Source organism: Felis catus, chromosome C2, assembly GCF_018350175.1.
Source record: "Felis catus isolate Fca126 chromosome C2, F.catus_Fca126_mat1.0, whole genome shotgun sequence".
Taxonomy (NCBI): domain Eukaryota; kingdom Metazoa; phylum Chordata; class Mammalia; order Carnivora; family Felidae; genus Felis; species Felis catus.
Genome location: NC_058376.1, coordinates 127,284,300 through 127,300,574, shown reverse-complemented (window position 1 = coordinate 127,300,574; position 16,275 = coordinate 127,284,300). Strand labels below are relative to the sequence as shown.

At 42.1% G+C, this 16,275-nt stretch overlaps 1 long non-coding RNA gene across 1 annotated transcript in view; it reads right to left on the bottom strand.

Moving 5' to 3' along the window:
- The window catches only part of LOC123380122, a 173,611-nt gene extending 158,307 nt beyond the window's left edge, over nt 1-15,304 (bottom strand). The window contains exon 1 of the long non-coding RNA XR_006585477.1: nt 14,687-15,304. This is a non-coding gene — a long non-coding RNA (uncharacterized LOC123380122). The remainder of the gene's footprint in view (nt 1-14,686) is intronic.
- Nucleotides 15,305-16,275: the final 971 nt, after the last annotated feature.

The window sequence follows — 16,275 nt, the reverse complement described above, 5'->3', positions numbered from 1 at the left end:
ATTTATTACCTCATTGTTCTGGATGTCAGAACTCTGAACTGGGTCTAGCCAGACTAAAATCTAAGTGCTGCATACCTTCTGGAGACTATAGGGGAGAATCCATTCTTTGCCTCTTCCAGTGTCAAGAAGCCACCTACATTCCTTGGATTGTGGCCCCACACGGCTCAGACTACCCCCACTGTCACATCTCCTCTCAGGACTCTCCTGCCTCCATCTTATAGTGACCCTTGTGGTTACATTGGACCCACCCTGATAGTCCAGAATATTCTCAAGATCCCTAACTTAATCACACCTGCAAAGTCGTTTTTGCTGTCTAAGGTGACATACACACAGATTCTGAGGATTAGGACATGGACATCTTTGGGTGGGGGCCATTAGGTTGTGTACCACAGGTTAATAATGTGCACATCCACTCCTGCCCCTGGGCTGCTGTGGACTTCGATGACTGGGCACACAGTCGCCCACTTGGAAGGCTGAGGGGAGGCTCCGAGGGGAGCTCTGGCTGCTCCTGAGAGTCAAGTGTGTGGGATAACCATGGATGATGGCGGTGTGCTGTGCGTGGGTGTGCACGTGTGCACACGTGTTGATGTGTGTCAGAGACGTGGTTATCTGAGACTCTGAAAGCAGTAGGTACAGAAAATGGCCAGCCCCAGAGACAACAGGGAACAGGAGCTTGGTGGCATTCTCTCTTAAAATGGCATAATAAAACGTGCATCTCAGATTCCCAAGACTCTTCATTGCCAAATCATTTCTCCACAGAAGCTCAAGAATTCAAGAATTCTCCCATCCTCATTTCACAGAGGTCTGAAGAAAACAAATTGCCTTCTGCTGTCCCCTGATTGACTGCTGTTTAACTGCATGGGGAGGCGAGGTTGGTGGTCTGTCAAGCAGCCTGACCAGGGCCTCTAAATATGGATTTGCTGATGAGCCCCAGAACCGCTTGGAGCCTTTGGAAACTGGCTCTTCTGCTCCCTGTGTGGAAACATCTCTCCTCAACGCCCCTTCCTGAGCACACCTGGGGAAAGCCTCTATGGAGGTGCTCTGGGCCTGGCTGCCCATGGCCAGTAAATCACAGGGCACAATGAAGAGGCTCTGTGGAGGCCACTGGGGGCCTGGGAGGAGGGCCACAGTGCAGGAGGGGTGTGGGGAGCATCTGAGAGAGAAGGGAGCCATCTTCTTGCCTTAGCTGCGCTGCTGGGAAGGGGATCTGGGCCACCACATCCAGGAGGCACCAATGAGATGGAGGAGACCCTGGAGGAGGGATAGGAGTCATCTGTGTGAAGCCCACACAACACAGTTCCTCCAGACCTGCCCTTCATGGCAGATGGGGTCCCCAGAAGCTCTCTGTGAAAGGGGTGCTACAGGTTTCTTTGGGTGCATGAGATACCTGGTTGACCTGGCATTTCTAGAGAGAGGACAAAGACCACCCCCCTCCTCCCTGGGCTGTGTGAATTTCAAGAATGCTTCAGAGAAAACATCCAAATAATCCAGCTGACGGCCCAAACCCATCCAGGAGCTTGCAAGTTGGAGGGGGGACAATCTTCATTCTGCTCCAAATGAAATTAAATTTATCATGTTTCAGTTCTGAGGATTTTTGTTTGTTTTCCTACCTGTGATTTTTTTTCACATTTTATTTCCTCCATTTACCTCTTGTTTTCCTCTCAATTTTATTTCTTAAATATCCTTCCCATCTGTCTTACCTTCCCTTCTTTTCCCTCCCTCATGTTCCATGATTTCCTCTCAACTCCTGAAAAATATCTCCTTTCCCAAGAGATTTCTCTTTCCTATTTCCAAACCATCCCCTAAATACATGTTTTAATAAGCTCCCAACACTGATCTCCTTACAAATCATTCTTTGCCATTTTGCAATTGCACCAGTGTCTTGGTTAAAATGAAAATTCCCCAGGGCATACAATAAATAATAAAAAGGAAAAACATAATCAAGAGGGTTATGATTCTAAGCAGAAGGAAATAATGTGAAGCAGTTGGACTATACTTTGCGGATTTCATGTTCAAAATGCAAAAACAAGGGGAAATGGTGGGCAGGAACCTGTGGGCTTCACAAGCACTCAGATGTTCTGGAAATTCTATGCAGCAGCCTGTGTTGAGGGGACTGAATTTGGGAAAATAAATATCTTTTCTTACAAAGACCTTCCCTTTGTGAGATTCAGGAATCATTCTTGGAGGAGGAAGAAAGCCAACACAAAAGAAGGTTCATGCTACATTAACAGATATTAGGTGCCAGGCACTTGGTTCACCACACACCAGGCCTGCAAGGGACACAATGACAGCCCCTGCTCCCTTGGGCCTTGCAGACGGCAGAGTGGGGATGAAGAGCAGCAGCCTATAATGGTGACACAGGTATGACCGTAGACCGCAGCCCTGGCTGTGTCTGTGTGGCTTTGGACAAGTTGCTTGACCTCTCTGTGCTTCAATATGCTCATCTGCGAGATGGGGATAGTAAGAGAATCTCCTATTGTTTTGAGGAGGAAAAGAGATCATCTCTATAAAGACCTGAGCCCAGTGCCTGGCACAGATGGGAATGCTATTATGAGAATTAATAGGCCTCATGAACTAAAACATGAAGTCCTGTGGAGCCTGAGGCGAGAGCCAGCCACTTGAGCAGGGATAAAGTGAGAGGGTACAGGGCATTAAATGGGATCCCAGACATTGTAGCTAAAGCAAGACCATGGAGACCCAACTTGAAGTCTAACCCAGAGCCCCGCCCCTGCAGGCAGGTGACTTCTCTGCAGCAGTGAGCAGCCCAGAAAGCGAGCCTCTGTGAGGTTTCACCTGGACAGAGGGGGCTCCTCTGACCGGGTGCCTTCCTTAGGGGGTCAGAAAGACACTTCTCCCCAACATTGCTACTCCTGGTATTTGGTATTCTATTTCGCAGGTGAGAAACTGAGGCCTGGAGGACAGCAACTGGCCCAAGGCCTTTCAAGGAGGCCAAGGCAGAAGATAAACAGACAACTTCCCATTGACTGGGGAGCTGTGAACACCTGTCACAATAGGAAGTGGCAGGAGCCTCCTGAGGAGCTTAGGACACTACTATATAGCAGCAGGAAGGCCTGGCCCTCTTGGAGGACACGGAGCACCGAGCACACATAGGTGTGCTCCCCCAAGTTTCGACCGTCTTGTCTCCCAGTCAAGTGAGGTCCAGCACAGGCTGCCGTTACCATTAGGAAGCAGGAAGAACTGGGCCCCGGCTGCCCATGAGCCAGCAGTGGGCTTTGGACAAGTCACTTCTGGTCCTCAGACCTGAGTTTATTCAGGATTAGCTTGGGTTAGAATCAAGGTCTCAGACTCATCGATCCAGCTAGCAGGGTGCTGCCTCCCTCTCTGCTTCCTCTACCCCTCTGCCTCTTTCCCTTGCCCTTGAACACCTTTAATGGACCAACTTGCCCTCTCCAATTGTCATAGGCTCTGCTATCCCAAATTGTCTTGTTATTGTCACCATCACTCACTGCCCACCTGGCTCCCAAATACATTTGATTTTGCAACGCCAGACAAGATTTCTTCCAGGGCTTTGTGACTCAAAGTGCAGTCTGTGGACCGCTGGCACCCAGCATTCCCTGGGAGCTTGCTGGAAATGCAGAATCCTAGGCCCCGCCCCAGACACGCTGAAAAGGAACCTCTATTTTAACAGATTGGTGTGCACATTCAACTGTGAGAAGTGCCAGGTAGCCCAGGGGACCTCCTCTGAGATCCTTTGCAGCCAACCCCATGTCTTCTCTGCTTCTCAGAGCACACTGGGCAACCCCCCAGGCTCCACCCCCCAAAAGGGATCATTCTGGGCATGGAGAATTGGAGAGCTTCCACTGGACTACAAGAGCACTTTCATGAATTCTTTTACACAGATGGTCTTAGCCTAGTCTTCAGAAAGTTCCCTTTATAGATTCAGGGCCTCAAAGATGGGCAGTTCAGCACCTATGGTAATCATAAGGTTGGTACCCTCATGGAAAACTGGGGAAGCTGGAGAGAAATGCAGACGTGGCAAATTTTAATCCTGCCGAAACATAATCAGCTTTTGCTTCTGTAGCAATTAGCATAATATTACCGATAATGTTTTACATGGCAATTTTGCTGTAAACATTTGTGCTAATTTGCCATGACCTAATTATTTTATGACATATAATTACAAAGTATTTTTCAAGTTGAATATTTTTGTTTTACGTTTTTATAATCTTTTTCTAGGAAAAAAAAAAGTAAAAATTAGCACTCCCCCAACTTGAAATATAGTTCTCTCTTAGCTGTTGTTTGTGACACCTTCCTTTGCTAAATAGGAGGAATCCCCTAGTGCTGGAACGCTGATGATCATGCATTTACTCATGACTAATTTGAGTTGGGCGTCACTGAATCTGCCTGCTCCATTATTACACTGCGAGATTGTCGACTCGACACTCCCAGCCTCCTACTAATACCCACTCCCTCCCAAACACACGCACACTCTGCATCGGGGAAGGGGGAAGGCAGCAAGTGCTTACAATGAGAAAAAGGAGGTGGGGTTTCATTTTTAATGAATGTGAATGTTTTGGCTAAGAGGAGAGCACAAACATTGCATTATCTTCCCTCAAATAGATTCTTCCTAGCAAAGTCTTAACTGCTTCTCCAAATCCTCAAGATGTTAAGTGAGCAGCCCGGCCATCCCTGAGTTCTGGGGAGGAAGGGGATGTTGCTCTGGTCTCTGGCACAACACTCCCTGTATCAACTCAGCCTCTCTGGAGCAGGTCTGACTAACTGCAGGTCCCTGGACCCTCCATGGACAGCAATAACTGTCTGACCCCAGACTCCTGGAATAGACTGAGGAGATGGCCAGCCAATGGAAGGTTGGCTGTGCCCACTGGGGCCATCCACGGAGTCAGGTGCCCAGACAGGGTTCTGAGGCCAACCCAGAGAATGCCCTGGGCCTCACTCTCTAACCCTCCCTTGAAAGGAGTGAACTCTCAGAGAATGGGACCACAGAAGAGAGGGCCAGAGCCAGAAAGCAGGGAGGGTAAGGGTTTTAAACACCATGAAAACAGAAGGCAGCAGGACTAGGTAAGGGGTGACCATAGCAGGCATAGTCAGGAAGAGGCTATGTCTGCAGAGGGGCTTCTCTAGGACAAACATCACCAACATGGGTTCATTTCATGCCCAGGTACAGTAGGTTAGAGACGGACTTTGTAGCCGGATTCAGATCCTGCCTTCACCATCTACTCGACATGTAAACTGGGGCAAATTCTTAACATCTTCAGCTGCCTCTTCTGAAAAATGGGAATAATGATAATGTTCCCTACGCTCTAGGGTTTTTGCAAGGATTTAATGTTTTTAAAGCCTTTAGAACAAGCACTATACAAGTGTTTGCAAAGTAAAATAAATTCCTCATTCTTACAGCTTTCCACCAAGAACAGCACCTGCGAGGACTAGGTCCCACCAGACTCAAAGAGGTGAGCAGCAATGTAAGTTAGGTTTAGTAATTATTGAACTGACGATCATTAAACATTTGTCGCAATAAATATTTTTTGATTGAATGGAGGGAACATTTATAGAGCACATACTCTGTGTTAGGCCCTGGCTGAGTCCTAGGGGAATACAAAGATGAATAAACAAAGCTGCAGCCTTGAAGAACCCACAGTCAGCAGAAGTAGGCATGCAAACCAATAATAGTTGCCCATAAAAAGGTAAAACTAATGTGCACAAATTACAGACGAGGTAACAAGACTAGCAATCTACAACTTCCTTGTTACTAGTCATATTTGTAACCCCAGATTTAGTGAACTTCTAAGTTTCTATCAGTTTTATTAAGGTATATTTTATGATTCATAAAATTCACCAGTTTTAAGTGAACTACATAATCAAACCTAACAAACATACACAGTCACATAAACACATTACAACCACAATACAGAACATTTGCATCACCCCAAAGGGTCCCTACACTCCTTCAGAGTCTCCTTCCCTAGTCCCCAGACCCTAGCACCCTCTGATCTGTTTTGTCACTATAGCTTTGCTTTTTCTACAATTTTCTGTAAGTTGGATCACACATTTTATACCTTTTGTATCTGGCTTCTTTCACACGGCACAATGTTTGAGATTCGTCCGTGCTATTGTATGTATAAGTAGTCTGTTCCTTTTTATTGCTGAGTAGAATTCCATTATATGGATGCACCACAGTATCCATTCACCAGTGATAGATATGTAGGTTGTTTCCAACTTGGGGCTATTACAGAGAAACATTCACATAAAAGTCTTTGTATTGATATATGATTTCATTTCTTTTGGATAAATACCTAGCAGTGGGATTTCTGGGTCATATTTTGAGCGTTTGTTAATTTTCTAAGAAACTGCCAAACTGTTTTCCTAGTGGCTGCACTACTTTGCAAGCCCATAAGCAATGAATAAGAGCTCTGGTTGCTCCATACCCTCACCACTCTTGGTAGTTCATTCTTCTCATTGCAGCCATTATAACACATGTGCAGTGATAGCTCTTTGTGGCTTTAACTTAAGAATGGAGGCTGGGGTCAGATCAGTTACTGATTGTGCTCAGAACGCTTTTCACATACTTCTTCAGTAAAATATCTGTTCAAATACTGTGCCCGTTATTAAGTCATGTTATTTGTCTTCTTATTATTAAGTGGTAAAAATTCTTTATATGTTCTTGATAAAAGCATTTCATCAAATATCAAACATCAGTTTCACAACTATTTTCTCCTACTCCATGGCTTGCCTATTCACATTTGAGTTTCTAAGAAAAAAAGTTTTTAACGTTGGCGAGGTTCAATTTAACTTTATGATTTGTGCTTTTTGTGCCATAATGTAACCATGGGCTACAGACAGTTTTCTTCTAAAGGTTTTGTTGTTTTAGCTCTTACATTTAGGTCTCTGGTATATCACAAATTAATGTTTATTTATTGTCTGAGATCCAAGATTCATCATTTTGCATATGGATATCCAGGACTATTTGTTAAAAAGACTACACTTCCTCCATTGAATTACCTTGGCATCTTTGTTGACAACCAATTGACTATATATATGTAGAATTCTTTCTAGACTCTTCTGTTTCATTGATCTATATGTCTATCCCTGTATCAATATCCCACTGTCTCGATTACTATAGCTTTATATAGTAAGAGCAATATATATATATTATATATATATATGTACTGTATATATAATATATATATAGCAAGTTTTGAAATCAAGTAATATAAGTCCTCCAATTGTATTCCCTTTCAAAATGTTTTGATTATACTAGGTCCTTTGCCTTTCCATATAAATTTTAGAAACAGCTTGTCAATCTCAACAAATGGCCTGCTGGCATTTTGATTAGGATTGTGTTGAATCTATAGGTCAATTTGGGGATAACTGACATCTTAATATTGCATGCTTTGGCTCATGAATATGATTATTATCATAACTTGTAATGACTTCATAACAAGATGATAATATAACTTACTTAACCATTCCCTACTCTTGAGTCTTTGTATTGTTTTCAGGTTTTCACTCTTTTTAAAAATTTTTTAAAGTTTATTTCTTTAATTTGGGAGAGAGAAAAAAAGAGAGCACAATCGGGAGGGGCAGAGAGAGAGGGAGAGAGACAGAATCCTAAGCAGGCTCTGTACTATCAGCATAGAGCCCAATGTGGGGCTTGAACTCATGAACTGTGAGATCATGACAGGAGCTGAAACCAAGAGTCAGATTCTTAGTCGACTGAGCCACCCAGGAACCCCAGGTTTTCACTCTTTTAATAATGCTTAGTTGATACTGTGTTAAGTGAAAGAAGTAGGATACAAACTGCATAAAGGCTATAATTACAAATACATACACACATATACATACACATTAAATAGACACAGAGATAAAATAGAAGGAAGCAAGACAAATTGAAAATATCGTATTGATTTTTTGCCTCTCTGCTTTCTAAATGTACTATGACATGAGTATGCAATTCACAATGGAATGAGGAAGTAGCTTCCAGCTATTTCAGGTAGTAGAGGTTAGAGACTGCATGACAAAAAGGTGGCATCTGAGCACAATCTAGGAGGATATAATTTTCCAGTACCTGGCAGGAGAAGAGGAAGGGGAAATGCCAGGCCAAATGAATAACATGAACAAGGCTCAATGGTGAACATGAAAGACAGCATCATGTTCAGGGAACCTAGTAATTCTGTATAGCTAGAGCAAAGCAGGATGGAGATAAGGAGGCTGGGCTCAGACCATGAAGAGATCAGATTATGAAGTTTCCCACATGCGAATACAAGGACTTTGAGTTTTATTGTATTAAGCACTGAGGAACCACCAAAGTGTTTTAGGCCTGGGCAATGAGCCTACAAGACTTATATCTTAGAATAATCACTCAGTGAACAGCAAGGTGGAGAGGCAAGGAAGACTGAGTTCTGTGGCACTGTGGCCAGTTAGAGATTCTTGCAGAAACACAGGTGCAAGATGAGAGGTTTCTGAGCTCTGGAAGTGAACACAGGTGGGCAGACCCTGCAAATGGCCGGATGTGGGGGTAAAAGACAAAGTAGAGATTTTTGCCATTCACTAAAATGAGGAGACTGGGAGTGAGGTAAGGGCAGGTTTAGGGGTCAGAAATTCAAGATTATTCAATATTAACTTGAGATAGCTGTTAGACATTCAAGTGCAAATGTCAAGTAGGCAGTTGGATATTTGAATCTGTGGCTCAGAAAAGAAGTTTAGGCTTAGTGTGGAAATGTATGACTCCTTAGCATAAAACTGTTATTTATATTCCAGGGACTGGCTTGGCTCTGTTCTGATTACCTATTGCTATATAATAAACCACTCACAATTTAGTGGTGTAAAACAAAAAAAGTTATTTTACATGCTGAATCCTGTGAGACAGGAATTCAGGTAGGGCATAGCAGGAATGGCTTGCCTCTGCCCCTTAATGTCTAAATGGGCAACCTGGTTCCCTAAATGCAAAGAATGTTCTGAGAAAACATGGGGGTACAGGAAAGCATAATTGCATAGTGTTCAAGAAGGCACAGAGGGAGGAATTGAAAGAGAGGCAGAGATGTTGGGTCTGATTGGGAGATATACAAAACAGCTCGGCAATGAGAATATAGGAGATTATGGATGCCCTGGAAGGTTTGGTTTTTGCCAGTGACTGCTGTAACCAGGGATGTGTGGAACAGCAGAACTTCAGGGGATGATACTGATGGTTCTTGGAGGGGAACAGATAACAATTTTTGCTGTGACCCAAGTGCATCTCACAGTGATATATAGAAAGGCAGCTCCCCAAGGCCTGGTCCAATGCACTGTGTATCTGGGAGACAGAAATCTGGGTGGTTCCCTGAAGCTAGTAAGGGTCATAGGAAGAGACTAAATGAATGAGATTCCTCAACTAATCATAGAGTATAGGGCAGAGACAGGTATAGAATGGAGGTGGGATAGAATGAGAATATCCTGGAAGGGTGGGATAGAATAGTTCCACTGAGTAGAAATGAAGATGGGATGGAGGTGGACTATGAGATAGCAAAGGCGGGATGTAATTCCTGTGTGTGGACCTAGGTCTATTAGCAGACAATTTCCAATGGATGGGAATTGGTTATCCATCCTCAGAGAAGCCAGTGTGGAGGCCAGTGGGGGGGGGGGTGGTGACCAAATGCTAGTTTGTGTACTGGTGCTAGTTTATTTCAAAGTTTTGGGCCCACCAAAGAGAAGTCCTGATAAACAAAGCATGTTTTCAGTTGAGACCTCCAAAATGCTCTGCCCCAGGATTAAGGCAAATGAGAACAGATGAGCCCTCCAAAGCATGAAACCAAGTTTTGAAACATTTTTATGCATTATAAGATTGAGGTTACCTGCCCTTAACTACTGGACAAGAGAAAATTGAATCTTCTGTGGAGGAAAATAATATCAAACGGAATCTCTACAATTTTTCATTTGTACAGAAAGACAATGTTTGTTATACATCGTCCAGTATTCCATAAAATATAATCAAGCATGACAAGAGTTGGTATGAAATTACCAAAACCAGAGGAGAAAAAAAAAATGGAAACAAACCTACAAATGAACATTTTGAAATTATCAGATTCAGGTTTTAAAACAACTAGTTGTTAATATTTTCAAGAAAATAGAGAATGGAGAATTTTATCAGAATCTTATCAGAATCTATAGAAGGGAATCAAATGGAAAATTTAAAACTGACAGATACAATGACAAAAATGAATAATTAAATGAATATTTAATTATTTAATATTTAATAAAAATGACTTTAACAGCAGACCAGACATAGCAAAAGAAAGGATTAATGAACTGGAAATAGCAGGACAATAAAAATATACAAAGAGAAACAGAGAGAAAAAGGGATGGTAAATATAGAAGAGAGTACATACAGTATACAGGACAAGTTTAAAAGGTCTAACATGTGTATAACTGAGATCTGAAAAGAAAAAGAAAAGAGAGAATGATACCAAAGCAATATTGAAAGAAAAAATGGCCAAAATTGATTAAAAGACATCAGTCCACTGATTTAAGAATCTCTATAAACCCCAGACAGGTTAAATATACATAAAAGCATGCCTATGCACAAAATAGGAAAGTTTTCACAATTAAAATGAAAAGAAAATCTGGGGAAACAATCAGAAATAAACAACCCAATAAAACTGGCAGATTAATCTTAATGGAAATGATGGAAAAGGAAGACTGAAAAATCATCTTTAACATCATGAAAGAAAAGATTCAACCCAGGATTATATGTACCCAACAAATATAACCTTCAAAAATAAAAAAAAAAATAAAGACATTTAAGACTGTTAGTAGCAAGCAATTTTCATTAGGTGGCTCACTTTAAAAGAAATAAATGCTAAATGAGGTTCTATAGCAGAAGGAAAATGACCTCATATATAAACAGGAAAAATGGAAATGAGTAAAGAGAATCCAAAAGAATAAATATGTAGGTAAAACAAAATGAATAGTGACTGGAAAAATAATAAATCTTGGACAGGTTGAGTGTGACAGTAGAATTAAAATGTATCTTTGTGGACACTGACAAGCTGAATCTAACATTGATGTGGAAAGGCAAAGAGCCAGAAAGAGCCAAGACAAAAAATTAGAGTACTTCCACTACTAAACTAAATAGCAAGATTTTTAGAAAGCCGATACATGTAAGACTGTGTGGCATGCTACCTATATGCATAATTGGGTCAATAGTACAAAATAGTCTATAAACAAATTTGTTTATATTTAGTCACCTAATTTATGACAAAGGTGTGACTGTGGTTTATGTGGGGGAAATTGTGGTCTTTTAATGTAATATCGCCAGGCCAATTGAATATCCCTTTAGGGGTAAAAAAGAATCTTGACCCCAATTCACACCATTTACGAAAAAAAAAAATCAGTTCCAGATGGATCACAGATCTAAATCTGAAAAGTAAAACAATAACACGTTAGAGAAGATAACATAGGAGAACATATCCATGACCTTGAGGCAGGAAAATACTTCCTAAACACTAAACATGAAGGAAAAGGTTGATAAATTTGACTTCATTACAACTAAATACTTCTGCTCATTTAAATATACTATAATGTGAGAGGCAAGTCTGAGTGGGAGAAAGTATTTCCAATATGCTTATTTGATATGTGTAGGTATATCAAATATATACTATATATGTATAGTTATATCACCTATCTTACATCTGTAAAAACATATATTTACAAATTAATTTTTTTAAAGACAGACCACGCAACAAAAAGTAAGCAACAAACTTGAACAGGATGATCAGTATTGAAGTGGCTAACAAACATGGAAAGTTTATAATACTCTTTTCAATGAAAAAGTTTATAATGGTGGACAGTAAAATACAAATTGAATCACAAAAGCTGCAACTACATACCCACCAGAATGGCTAAAATGACAAGGACTGACAAAATATTGGCAAGGAGGTAGATCAACCGGAACTTTCACAAACAACTGTTGGAAGTAGAAATTGATACAACCACTTTGCAGAAATGCTTGTCAATATCTACTGAAGCTGCATATATGCATGCCCTATAACCAGCAATTTCCCATTAACGAATCCAACAGAAATGGGTTCAATGGATACAACATTCAATAAATGACTGGGAGAGAGCATAAGAGAAGCTTCTAGAGTGCTGATAATATATATATCATAGTGGTGGATGACTGAATGCATTTGCTTTGTAAAAATTGATCAGCTGTATACTTGTACTTTTTCCTTACTATATTTTGTAAGTTATACTCCAAAAAAGTTTTACTTAGAAAGCAAGAACTAGCAGCCTAAGTATTATGCCTGTTAAAAACAATAAAACAGTGGCACCTGGGTGGCTCATTGGTCGAGCATCTGACTCTTGATTTTGCTCAGGTAGTAATCTCATAGTTGTGGGATCTAGCCCCATGTTGGGCTACACACTGGGTGTGGAGCTTGCTTGGGATTCTCTCTCTCTCTCTGCCCCTCTTCCCTGCTCATGCTCTCTCTCAAAAAAAAAAAAAAGTTAAAAAATTACTGGCCTATGAAATTCAGATATCTAGAAGGTAGAGAGATTGAATAAAATAGAGAATCTAGAAGCAGTCATTCCTATTTAGTCACTTGATTTATGATGAAGGAGTGACTGTGACTTCTGTGTGGAAAATCATGGTTTTTCAATTAAAATTGCAAGGTTGGGTCAAACATAGGATGAAACTTGGGGCCAGAGCTTTTCTCAGGTCGACTAACTAACTTCAAGATGCTCTTCAAGATGCTGAGTCTCTGAAATCTCAATCTATAAGCCCTCTCATAGAAGGCAGGGTTGTCAAGAGGTTGTTCTAACTCGGTAACAAATGATGGCCATTGCCTGTGTCAATGTGCAGAGACATTTTGATTCCCTGCTGCCTTCTCTGCTGCTATTGGCTATAGTTTATTTACCAGCCAGCCCCTTGGTTAAAACCTTAAGAAAGGTCATCATCTCTCTTTGCCAGGGGTTAACTTGGCAGGTCTGAGTTCTGTCTAGGACACACTCCTGAGCCAGCACCATAGCTTCTGGAGCAAAGCAGAGAGTGGTGCTATTTGTATGGATAATGAAAGCATCATGTGATTTCTAAAAAAAGGAAGATGCAGGCCAAGAATGGGATTTCCTATTACCAAAGCAGTTGCAAATCAGAAAGCATATGCCTGGGCGGCTTAGTCAGGTGAGCTTCTGACTCTTGACTTCATCTCAGGTCATGATCTCATGGTTAGTAAATTAAGCCCCACATCAGGCTCCACACTGACAGCACAGAGTTTGCTTGGAATTCTCTCTCTCTCTCTCTCTCTCTCTCTCTCTCTCTCTCTCTCTCCTGCTCTTTTCTCAATTTTAAAACTGACCCCCAAATAATCAGGCAGCTGGCAGATCCTGAAAGTGGACCCCTCAGTTGAACAGATGCTGGAACCTGGTACTTAAGCATGAGACTGGTGCATCATCATTATGGGGCTACTCCAGGGAAGGCAGGCCCAGAGAAGCAGGATGCCATGGTGACAGAGAAGCACCTAAAGCACAGCTGTAGGACTGTATGTTCTCATTTCTCTCAGTTAAAGGGCTCTTTCACTAGAGTCATCCAGAAGAGTCCTTCAATAATGAACTGTAAAACCTATGCTATTGCTCTATGCACATATCTAGATGGCTTCCAGGCTAGTTGTTCAGGGGTTTTACCAAGTCTCTCATAAGAAATCGGCTGTTCTCTTAACACCTACTCTCTTGCTTTCCCAGCATTCGTTCCTGCTACAATACCCTCCCCCTACTCACTCACCAGCTATAAAAACCTTATTCCTTATTTCTCAGACCAAGTGAAATGCCACCACATTCCAAAGCTTTCCTCAATCTTTATCTGACATAATTATGTCACTACACTGTTTAAAATCCTCCAGTATCTCTTTGTTGCCTTCACAATGCTGTCCAAGCTCTCCTGAACCCCATAATGCTGTTTATTCTCTAACACATTGTTAACCTTGATGACTTTTCATCATAGCTACTATTTGTGTACAGTCTTTCCCTCTTATAGCTTTGTCTCTACGAGGACAGAAGCCTCTCTGATCCCCCTCTTCTCCACATGACCTTGCTTGGGGCTTGGCACACAGGAGACAACACTGACCAACTAAATGAACAACAGGCAATAAGATGCATTCACATAGAAAGCTGCAAGGGACATGGCGGATTCATCCTAGATTCTTTCCAAGCGGGGTACCCAGAATCCAGTATCAGCTTTTCCTAGAAGCATAATTCTATAAAACTCCAAGTTAGAAAGAGACCCCAAAGATTACTACTTCTAGAGAGGGAGGGGCCAAGATGGCAGAATAGCATGCAAGGTTTTTTTGCATCTCTTGTCCCTGAAATACAGCCAGATCAACACTAAACCATCCTGCACACCTAGAAAACTGATTTGAGGATTAGCACAACAACCTGCACAACCTGAACCACAGAACTCAGCAGGTATGTGGTGAGGAGAAGTGAACTGGGGGAGAGAGAAGCCACAGAGGGCAGGGAGCTGTTTTTGCTTGCCAAGAGAGGATGGAGACGGCGGCGGAGGGGGATGGGGGGAGGAAGTACTGGAAAGCATCCCCCTCTCCTGAAAGCAGCTGGGGGGAAAAGAAAGAGTACACAAGGGACCGAACAAAAAAAAGGAGAAAGGAGAAAGGAGATGCTTTAAATTCCGTTAAGACTCTATAAACAGGGGGGAAGCAGAGTCTGAAACTCCGCAGCTCAATACCTGGCGGTGCTGTGGTGGGAAGGGCGAATCCCCAGGAGCAGAGAGCGAAGTCCGAGGGGTCCGTGGGCCAAATGGGGAGTGGCGGTTCGCCTGCTGGGAGGACATTTGGTAGAGGCTGTGGGGTGGCTGCAGCAGGTCCCAGCACACCCTGGAGAACAACCACATTCGCTGGTGTTGGAACAAGGACGTTAAGGGGAAGCCTGGTGCCAGATGTGTCCTGTGATTTTCCATAATCCTGAAACGGTGCTGCTACCACATTGCGTGAACTTTTTCTGGGGCAGGCAGGCACCAAGCCGCAGTCTCTGGGTATCAGCAGCAGCAAGGCCCCGTGAATGTTCCTGGGGGTGGGCAGGCACCCGGCCACTGCCCATGAGACCCTCCCCCACAAGGTCTGAGCAGGTCAAAGCTGCAGTCCCTCAGAAGTGAGGGGTCGGGAAACACAGCCGCATCTGAGATTAAATTCAGGAGGGAGGTGCCGCCTGGTAACCTCACGGCTTGGTCACGGATAGTGTAAAAGCAGTGAGTGGACAGAAGCCGGAGCCAAGGGATGGGTGCGTGATTGCTGGTCGGGGAGAACAGAATTCCCATAATAAAGACTGGATAGGTGGGTGACGCCATTTTAGCTTCTTCCGCGAATGCGCATACCTGCCCACACGTGCCATAGCAATCTACCCCAGTAAACTTAAGCAGCGCCATCTAGTGGAGAACGGAGCCATTACACTAAGCCGCGCCCAAATGGCCGGCCTCGCTCTTCAAGAACACCACAAGCCTCTACACCTGCTTAGTTTGCGGACTATAAAGTTGACTTCTAGGGGAAACCCCTGTAATTTAAATTGATTTTTCAGTCTGTTTGCTGGTCCATTTATTCAATTTTTTTCTTTTCTTTTCTTTTCTTATTCCTGAATACAGAAAGAGAGAAAAATTTATTTTTATTTTCAATTTTTATTAAATATATTTTTCTTTATTTTTTTTCTACTACATTCCTTACATTTTTGTAAATTTTTCCAATTCTATTTTACCTCCATCATTTCATTTTATTCTATTTAATTATATACATATCTTCAAATTTTCTTTTTTTTCTTATCTTTTCCTTTTTTCTCTAATCTAACAAGCTCCTTTCAACAAACAGACCAAAACACACCTAGGGTCTAGGATCATTTATTTGATTTTCTTTGTGTGCATTGTTTTTAATTTTTCAATTTTAATTTTTTTACCTTATTAATTCCTTTTCTTCCTTCAAAATGACAAAATGAAGGAATTCACCCCAAAAGAAAGAATAGGAAGGAATGATAGCCAGGGACGTAATCAACAGAGATACAAGCAGGATGTCTGAACCAGAATTTAGAATCACAATAATAAGAATACTAGCTGGACTTGAAAATAGATTAGAATCCCTTTCTGTGGAGATAAAAGAAGTAAAACTAGTCAGGATGAAATAAAAAATGCTATAACTGAGCTCCAATCTCAAGCGGATGCCACTGTGGCAAGGGTGGACAAGGGTGGACAAGGGTGGACAAGGGTGGACAAGGATGATATAGAGGACAAACTTATAGAGAATAATGAAGCAGAAAAAAAGAGGGAGACTAAGG